General features: G+C 42.6%; 1 protein-coding gene across 5 annotated transcripts in view; it reads left to right on the top strand.

Moving 5' to 3' along the window:
- The first annotated feature begins 230 nt into the window (after positions 1-230).
- Veph1 (ventricular zone expressed PH domain containing 1) overlaps positions 231-8,440 on the top strand; it is a 214,789-nt gene continuing 206,579 nt past the window's right edge. For 3 of the 5 annotated variants that reach the window (XM_031374041.1, XM_031374042.1, XM_031374043.1), the window contains exon 1: positions 250-446. The gene's annotated coding sequence lies outside the window, so the exon portion shown is untranslated. Of the gene's footprint in view, positions 447-4,496; positions 4,651-8,440 lie in introns of those variants that run through there. The other 2 variants (XM_031374039.1, XM_031374040.1) reach the window with 2 other exon arrangements.

The raw sequence follows: 8,440 nt of genomic DNA, 5'->3' as shown, positions 1-8,440 counted from the left end.
TCTTTCACACATGCCTGCATAAATGCCCCAAATCTGATATTAACCTAAAACTTCCTTGATTCTTTAAAGTGAGTTATTCATTAACAGAACCTAAATTACTGGTTGGGAGCAAATCCAATTCTTTCACACTACAAATTGGCCTCCGAGAAACTGCTTTAAGTCTTAGAGGAAGTCAGGGAAACGGTGCCAACTGTTAGATCTAAAACAGAAGTTTGCGAAAGGGAGAAAAGTTACTCATTCGCCTGATACCACACGGTGAGTCCACGGGAGGGACTCTAGCGCAGCGCTGCTTGACAAGCACACAGGGACGTGCCAGCAGCCACCGACAGGACAGGCAGGCGCTGCAGGGCTGCCTCTGAGCGTGGTCCTGGGTCCCAGCTGAAGTGTTGGAAGGATCAAGCGTTTGCCTTCTGTTGCCTGCACCTGCCAGTGTCCTGTGCTAGGAGGTATGGCCGTCTTCTTTCCTGTCCCTTTGTTCAGCAGAAACAAAAGCTAATCAAAGTAAAGGCCAGAGACTGCAGGGAGGCAAGAACAGAAAAGGACTGGGAAAGAAGCTGCGCAGAGAAACTTCCAAGGGCTGGCTGATTATGCAGATAAAGTGCGCGCTTAGGAGCTGTGTGTGTGACCATGCGTGCGTCCATTTCAGTTTTTAGGTTAAGAATATCTAACTCCCTGTGGGTGGTTAAAACATGTCCCTAGGCTCCTAGGACCAGATGCTGTGCTAGGCTCTTTTTGTGTGCTTATTGTTCTATTCCATAGATATGTGGTCTTCTTTCCACACATTCATTCACCTTGAGAAGCCTTTTGCCACGAGCAGAGGAACGAACGGTCCCTGCTATTGTTTTTGCAGAAAGCTAAGTAGCCCCATTCCAGTCAGAGGCCGGACACTCTCAGTGTGGTTCATCACTGCTGCTGTCTTACAAATCATGTTCTAAGGTAGCTACTTCTTTGGTCTTTCAAATGTACATTCAAATTAGTTCACTGAGCAACAGTATGCTTCAACGGCATCCTTTTTTTTAAGATTTAAATTTTATAAACTTAGGAAATGATTTGAATTCTTCATACGGCAGAGTAATATTGGAAATTTAAATGACACAGTCATACACTCAACACTGGGTATCCTCATGGTTTGAGAATTTGGGCTTGTTTCCTGGGAAAACAAGTCCAATAGAATTCGAACCAAGATATATGTTGTTCTAGAGGAAAATATGACTTGTCAAGTCAAAAGTTCCAGGTGAAAATGGACATACTTATGAAATCATCCTGAAAGGCGACAAAATTCTGTGCTTTAGAAAGTTTGTTAGATTTGATCAGTTTCCTCTCATTGTCCATGAAGGACAACACTTCTCTATTTGTGTTCAAAACCTGCAATTTGTATCTAAAATTACATGTTTGGAGCTTTTGATAAATAGATGGCAAAATTGCTATTTTATATATTCTTATAATATGCATGCTACAAATTTGAGCTATATGAATTCTGACAAAACCCCTCAGGTATGAGTGTCTTAGAATTGTTTGGAATAATCTAACATTGGAGGGTTTTGGTACAAGTGTAGCAACATGCCACAGCAGAGGGAAGCGGAGCTGCCCAACGAACAATGGCCATCTGTGGGAAGGGCTGAAATATAGTCGGGTGATTCCCATGGGAACGCCTGTGGTCTTTTCACACTGTGTGAAAAAGATGTTTCTTCAATAGAATCTTTAATCCTTTCTTTCAAGGGAAAAAAATCTATCTGGGAAATTTATTCAACGTTTCATAGCCTCCAAATGGACCTAAGTTAGTCAACAGGCATTTTTTAACTCAGGTAAATTAAAGGAAAATGTTTAGCTGCAGTCATGTTGTTCAGAGTATAAACTTTGCTTAGAATCTTCTGAAGTAGGGACTCAGTCAGACCTGCTCTAACCTGAGCTGCAAGGTAGAGGCTTGAACACCTCAGAACAAACTGGCTTCCTGAGCTAATAGTCAAAATCATCCCCTAAAGATCTGTCTGTGTTCTGAGGGCACTATTCCAACTTTAGACTGAGCCATGTGTTTACTTACACACAACAGCGTCTACAGACCCATGATGGAGTAAATTATTAATGTATTTATAAGTGAGCAATGAGTATAGGTCACCTTGAAGAGTTCTGGTTCCCTGGGAGGGCCTTCCCTTCTGCATGGTAAACAGCAGAGTAAATATTATACTAATATGGAAGATACAGGTATTTGGATCACCCAGCCATGAAAAGTCTAAGATACATTGCACTCTAGTCTGTTTCTGATCTATAAACAAAACCAGTTATCATTAGGCCATGACAGAGCTAAGAAGGATCACGGGAAGGCTTCTTCGCCAAGGAATAAGAATTGCCCCAGGTCTATAAGAACATAGTTAAGTTAGTGAAATGTGTATGATACGAATGAAGACTACCAGACTTAAAACTAATGAAAATTACAATTAATATACATCAACGACACAAACAGAAACCACAGAAAACAAAACAAACAAACAACCCTAAGTGTCTTTATACCAAGAACTGGATTTAGTTAGCTGTACCATGAAATTTCGACTTTTGAAAGCTATGATGTAATGATACGCTGATGGGAAATTTTCTATAAGAATAAAAATGCTCAGGGTCCTGGGGGTGGGGGTGGGGAGCTTATCACAGGACTTTCAATCCACCTACTCGGGTGCTAAGATAGGAGGATTGTGAGTTCAAGACCAGCCTGGCTACAGAGTGAGCTCAAAGCCAAGCTGGGCTATTTAGTAAGACACTGTCCCCAAATAAAAAGTAAAACAAAGGCTGAAGATATAGCTCAATGGTAGAGTGCTGACCTAGGCTGCATGAGGCCTTAGGTTTCATCTCTAGAACAGAGAGAACGCTCCAAAGGACAGAACTGATGCCACTCATGCTTTATACAGCCAGGGAGAGGTGAATTCATGGCCCAGGTCTCCACTGCAGCATGGCACAGCCGAGACTGGAGAGCAGGTGTCTTCAGGTGATCTTACTGCTGGAGTCTCTGGCTGGTGTCTATGGAATGTCAAATCCCAAATGCTACATGCTTGAGATATTTAAGAACACTGAACAAAATTTAAGGATTTCAAAGCCAGCAATCAGAAGACTAAAGTCTGAAGAACTCTCTTCTAGTCCATCATAGTGGGAGGCTTCAGTGCTCATCTTGTAAGCTGGAAAATAACTAAGAAAAAAATATACTTTGGGGGCAATGACTGGCGTGTCCACTTTGTTGTGGAACCCTGCATGTAGACAGTTCTGCCTGTGAGGACAGGGAGGAATATGACTGAATGCCAAGTGTCTGGGAAGATTTGTGGCATTGTTCTCTCAGAGCATTCTCTATAGTTTCTGACGTACCTTTGTGGGAGCACTCCCTGGAAGACACTGTCTATATTCTGTTATCCTGAAAGTGGATTCACCTGCAGGAGAGGTGCCTTCATAATGTGGCTAAAGGAGGGTCTGATGGCCAAGAGACCTATTTATTATAGGAGCAAATTGTGGATTTAAAAGAATAAAATTCTTTTAAAAAAAAAAAAACATTTTTACAATTTTAAACAATTCAGAGGCTAGGTAAAGGGTACATACACATTTAGTCCCAGCACTCACGAGGCAGAGGCAGACAAATCTCTGTGAGTTCAAAGCCAAGCTCGGCTACCTACAGAAGGAGTCAGGTCTAGGCCAGCCAAGGCTACATAGTGAGACCACATTTAAAAAGGGGAGCTTAGATTGACCACACATACATTTATGAGTGTCAACAGATTAAGGAAGATAAGCATTCTGATGACTCTGCAACAATACTTAAAAATACAGACCATAACATTTGATCTATGTAGATCAGCAGTTCTCATCCTGTGGATCGAGACCCCTTGGAGGTCAAATGACCCTTTCACGGGAGCGGCATATCAGATATTTATAGTACAATTTACAATAGCAGCAACATTACAGGTAAGAAGTAGTAACCGTTTTATGGTTGGGGTCACCACAACATGAAGAAGTGTATTAAAGTGTCTCATCATTAGGAAGGTTAAGAGCCACTGATATAGATGGTCAGAAAGAAACTTCCAAATTCCACCAAAGAGAGTGCAAAGTTGTGTGGTCTGGTGGAGCCAGTTTGTTCTCTCCACTAGTAATTCTCGGTATTCTCAAACATGCACTGACATTAATCTAGGGGCAGGGCGAAAGGGTCATTTCTTCTAGGCTGTGACACTACGAATACAAGGTTCTGTGTTTTGTACTTCTGTGTCTCACTAAGTTTCCTGCTCCGGCTGGGGGCCCGGGTCATCCCATCACCGACTCCAACGTGGCCTACCAACCAGACCGGCTTCCTGCGTGCCTTCCCCACCCCCACCCGATCTCGGAAGGGAAAGTGTAGATTTCCATGAACACTGGCTGTTCTGTCTTCTCAGTCTGCAGCAGCCCTGGCTTACTGGAGCTGCCTTTGTGCCTATTAGCTCTGCCCCCCAGCCAGAGCAGCCAGTCACCTGACCCGCCCAGGGAGCAGCCGGTGGCTTCCGCTGCATTCCTGGAATTCTTCCACACGGCCGGCGGGTGGACCGCTGTGGGGTCACTGAGCTGCACTGGGGCCGGCAGCAGCCTCCAACCTAGGCTTGAAGCTTTCAGCCAGTGGCAGCAAGTGAGCCTTGGAGGAGGAGCTGGCAGGTAAAATGAGTTTGTGGGGATAGCCCTGCAATGGGCGGCAGCACGCAGAATAACCTTTTAATCGCTCCTGTTTTTGTTTTTTTTTTGTTTGTTTGTTTGGTTGGTTGGTTTTTTAGGAAAGTTAACTTGCCAACTAGCAACTCCTAAAAAACAAACAAACTTAAAACTAAGAGAGAGTAGGCCTTAAGTTAGGTTCACATACACATCGAGGGGGAGAAAATTATGAGAGAAATGAAAAAATGCTGAGTAAAAAGATAATTTATAAAACTGATTTCTTGGTTTTGTGTAACCTCAGGTATGATATTAATGAATGGGCCCTGTTCTATCTATATCTGCCTGCAAGGTTAAATGGCGTACTGAGAAGTTTCTAACCAAGACCTTAGTGCACAGATAGGATTTGAGTATGCATATGTTTGTACATGTATGCTTTCATGTGTGTACCTATGTGCCTACCAAGCATGCACTTATGTGCACATATCTGGTCCACAGTACTACAATATCTGGAAAGGAACGTAGTTTGAATTAGCTAAATTTGGCCAGGCTCTGGTCATGTCTTCAGTTTCAGTTGCAAAATAAACAAACAGGAGAAACCAGACATCTAAGCAAAACATTGACCAGAAAATAAATAACTGCTTTGCCAGTCCTAATTCAGAAAAGTGTCTGTGGCTATGTAAGGTCACGAGAGGGCTTTGTCCCCGGAGATCTACAGCTTTCTGTCCTAACTCTGCAACTGTTCTTACACATCAGGTCTTCCTTGCGTGTCTTGTCATAATCAAGTGGCTCCAAACTTGGGATGCATTTGGAATAATGCTGGAATGAGGCAGACAGCAGCTCTTGGCTGTGTAGGGGAAGGTGGGGCTGGATTCACTTCTTGCCTGTCATAAAAGATCCCATCTGACACCCTTTATCAGAAGACAGGCAAACAAAGGAGGTATTTGACCACAGTTCTGTGTGATATAAGAGCTTTCAGACTGGGGACCCAGAAATTCAGAGTGATAGGTTTGGGTTTGGTTTTTTTTTAAGCTTAGATTTATCAATACTTAAACAGCCATATAGAAATCTGACTGGACAGAAAGGGTCTGATGCAATGCTGATAGATGGAGTGGGGAAAGCCTTCAAGACCCTGTATCCTCAGACCTTTCTTCTACTCTCTGTGTAGGGTTCCCGCCCCTCCCAGAGGGTAAGTGAGAGGATTTCATAGCTAGCTCCAACACAGAAATGTAAGAGAAGAACAGAGCAGGGTTCCTTGGATTCGTAATTTGCTATGGAGAACTGGGCCTTAGTTTCTGTGATTCTAGTTTCTGTGGGTTGCCTTTTGCAGGAATGGGAGGAAAATAAGAATCAGAGACAGGAGGACACAAGTTCATGGTGAAACTACACCAAGGCAGCTTCTAACACCTTCATTTTGGGGTATTAGTTTCTCAACCCCATAGTCTCATTTAACCAGAGGATCTTAGCCTGGTAGAATAGCCCTGCATTAGTCCCATTTTGCTGAGGAAAAGTATACACCAATGATTCTACAACTGCTGAGTGAATAAACCAAGCATAAAATCCCATCTTCACCTTGAAAAGCATTCCTTACTCTGAGTTTAGCACATTCACACTGAATGAAATCTGTAAATATCTTGGCTTCCAAGATGTTGCTCAAATGGCTCTATAGGGCCTTTTGTGTCATCTTCTGCTAATGGTGGCCTGCCTCTGACTCTCTTGTGCTCACACATTCTTTGTTATAACACACAGGAGACTTTTCTCTATATCATCTCCACATTGGAAATTATTTAGTTCAATCACCAACCTAAGATGGACCTCGTTTGGCCTACAGTTCCAGGGGATACAGTTAATAGTGGTTGCAAAAGTCTGGCAGCAGGAGTGGAGGCAGCTGGTGACACTGCATCCAAAGTCAGGAAGCAGAAAGCAATGAATGCTTAAGCTCAGCTTGCTTTCTCCACTTTATTCAGTCTGGAACCCCAGCTCAAGGAACAGGACTACCCAGATCCAAAATGACTCATCTCACTTCAGTTGACCTAATCTGGATATTTCCTCAAAGACATGTCCAGAGATTAGTTCCCATGGTGAGTCTAAGTTCTATCAAGTTGGCAATCAACACTCACATCATGATGCCCAAAGAAATGTTTCCACACAAAGAGAATGCAAGAACAGGAGATCAAGTTGAAAGCGTGCCTTGACACTCCACAGCAGGCATCACATAGAGCAGGAAGGAGCTCGGGACCACTTGCGGATGCTCTTCCCCTTAGCATGTACTTCTGCCTCTTTTCAGATTCCCAGCTTTGATGTGTCTGGAGCAGCTGACTCTCTCCCTGAAGGACAGACATTGTCCAATGATCAGGGGAAAATTCATGTCTATCCCATCTATGTTTCTGGTTACTATTTCTTGACATGTCTGTAACTGGAGAAAGGATGTGTTAAAAGAAAACCTTGGGTGGAGAACTTACCTAACATCTTTTTAAGACACTATAATCCACCCTTCCTCATTTGCCAGGGTGCAGACTATGTTGGGATACACTCTCTCTGCCCCTCCTGCATCTCCATCAAAGTTTCCCCACCACTCTTTTTAAATTCCAGAGCTCTGCTTTCTTCTGATTCTCTTACCCTCTGGCTCTTCTCAACCTCAGGGTATATATGGACAAGGATACTGGGATGCAGAAGAAACAGTCATGTCCGTACTATCTCACTTTTTCTATACCTTCATTCTTAAATGTTAATATTATTCTAGGGCAGTGGCTCTCAATATTCCTAATGCTGCAACCCTTTAACACAGTTCCTCATGCTGTGGTGACCCCAACCATAAAATTATTTTTGTTTCTACTGTATAACTGTAATTGTGCTACTGTTATTAATTGCAATGTAAGTATCTGATATGCAGGCTATCTGATATTGGGCCCCCATGGAAAGATTACTCACCACAGGGGGTCATGAACCACAAGTTGAGAACCACTACTCTGGGAAATTTGTTCCTAACAGTGGCCACACATTTTCTTTGACATCAGTAAAACAGAGTACTTTTTTTTTTTATTGGACCATAGCACTAGAGTCTCTGAATCCAAATCATATCTACATAGTATGACAAGTTATTTAATTACCTCAGAAACCTCATCTGCAAAATGGGGATGACATATCTTTTCACAGCTGTTATAAAAATCAAATGAGTTAACATTTGCAAAACTTCTTTCTATGTATGCATGGCACATAACACAAAATAAAGACACTCAGACACCCTTATGTTTCTTTTTAAATATTTTTCCTGCTTTTTATTAAAAATAGATTATTTTCTCACATAATATATTCTGATTATGGTTTCTCCTCCCTCTACACCTCCCAGTTCCTTCCTCCCCACCTCCCAACCCATCCTCATCCACTCCCTTTCTGCATCTCACTAGAGAAGAATGGGTTTCTAAGGGATAATAAGAAAACATAACAAAATAAGATATATAAGATAAAACAAAAACTATTACATCAAAATTGGACAAGAAGGAAAAGAGTCCAAGAGAAGGCACAAGAATCAGAGAGCCACTCATTTGTACTCTTAGGAATGCCATAAAGACACTAAACTAGAAGGTATAGTATATCCGCAGAGGACCCGGTGCAGACCCATGTAGGCCTGTGTGCTGTCTCAATCTCTGTGAGTTCTTAGGAGCTTTGCTCATGTTGACTTCGAGGCTTTGTTTGCTTGGTGGCTTCAATCCTCTCTGGTCCTTACATGTTTTGCCTCCTCTTCTGCAGTTTCGTGAGCCCACAGGGGAGGGATTTGCTAGATATCCCATTTAGGAAT

The sequence above is a fragment of the Mastomys coucha genome, unplaced genomic scaffold (assembly GCF_008632895.1).
Source record: "Mastomys coucha isolate ucsf_1 unplaced genomic scaffold, UCSF_Mcou_1 pScaffold16, whole genome shotgun sequence".
NCBI lineage: Eukaryota > Metazoa > Chordata > Mammalia > Rodentia > Muridae > Mastomys > Mastomys coucha.
Note: the sequence above shows the minus strand (reverse complement) of the source record. Positions and strands in the feature narration are given on the sequence as shown.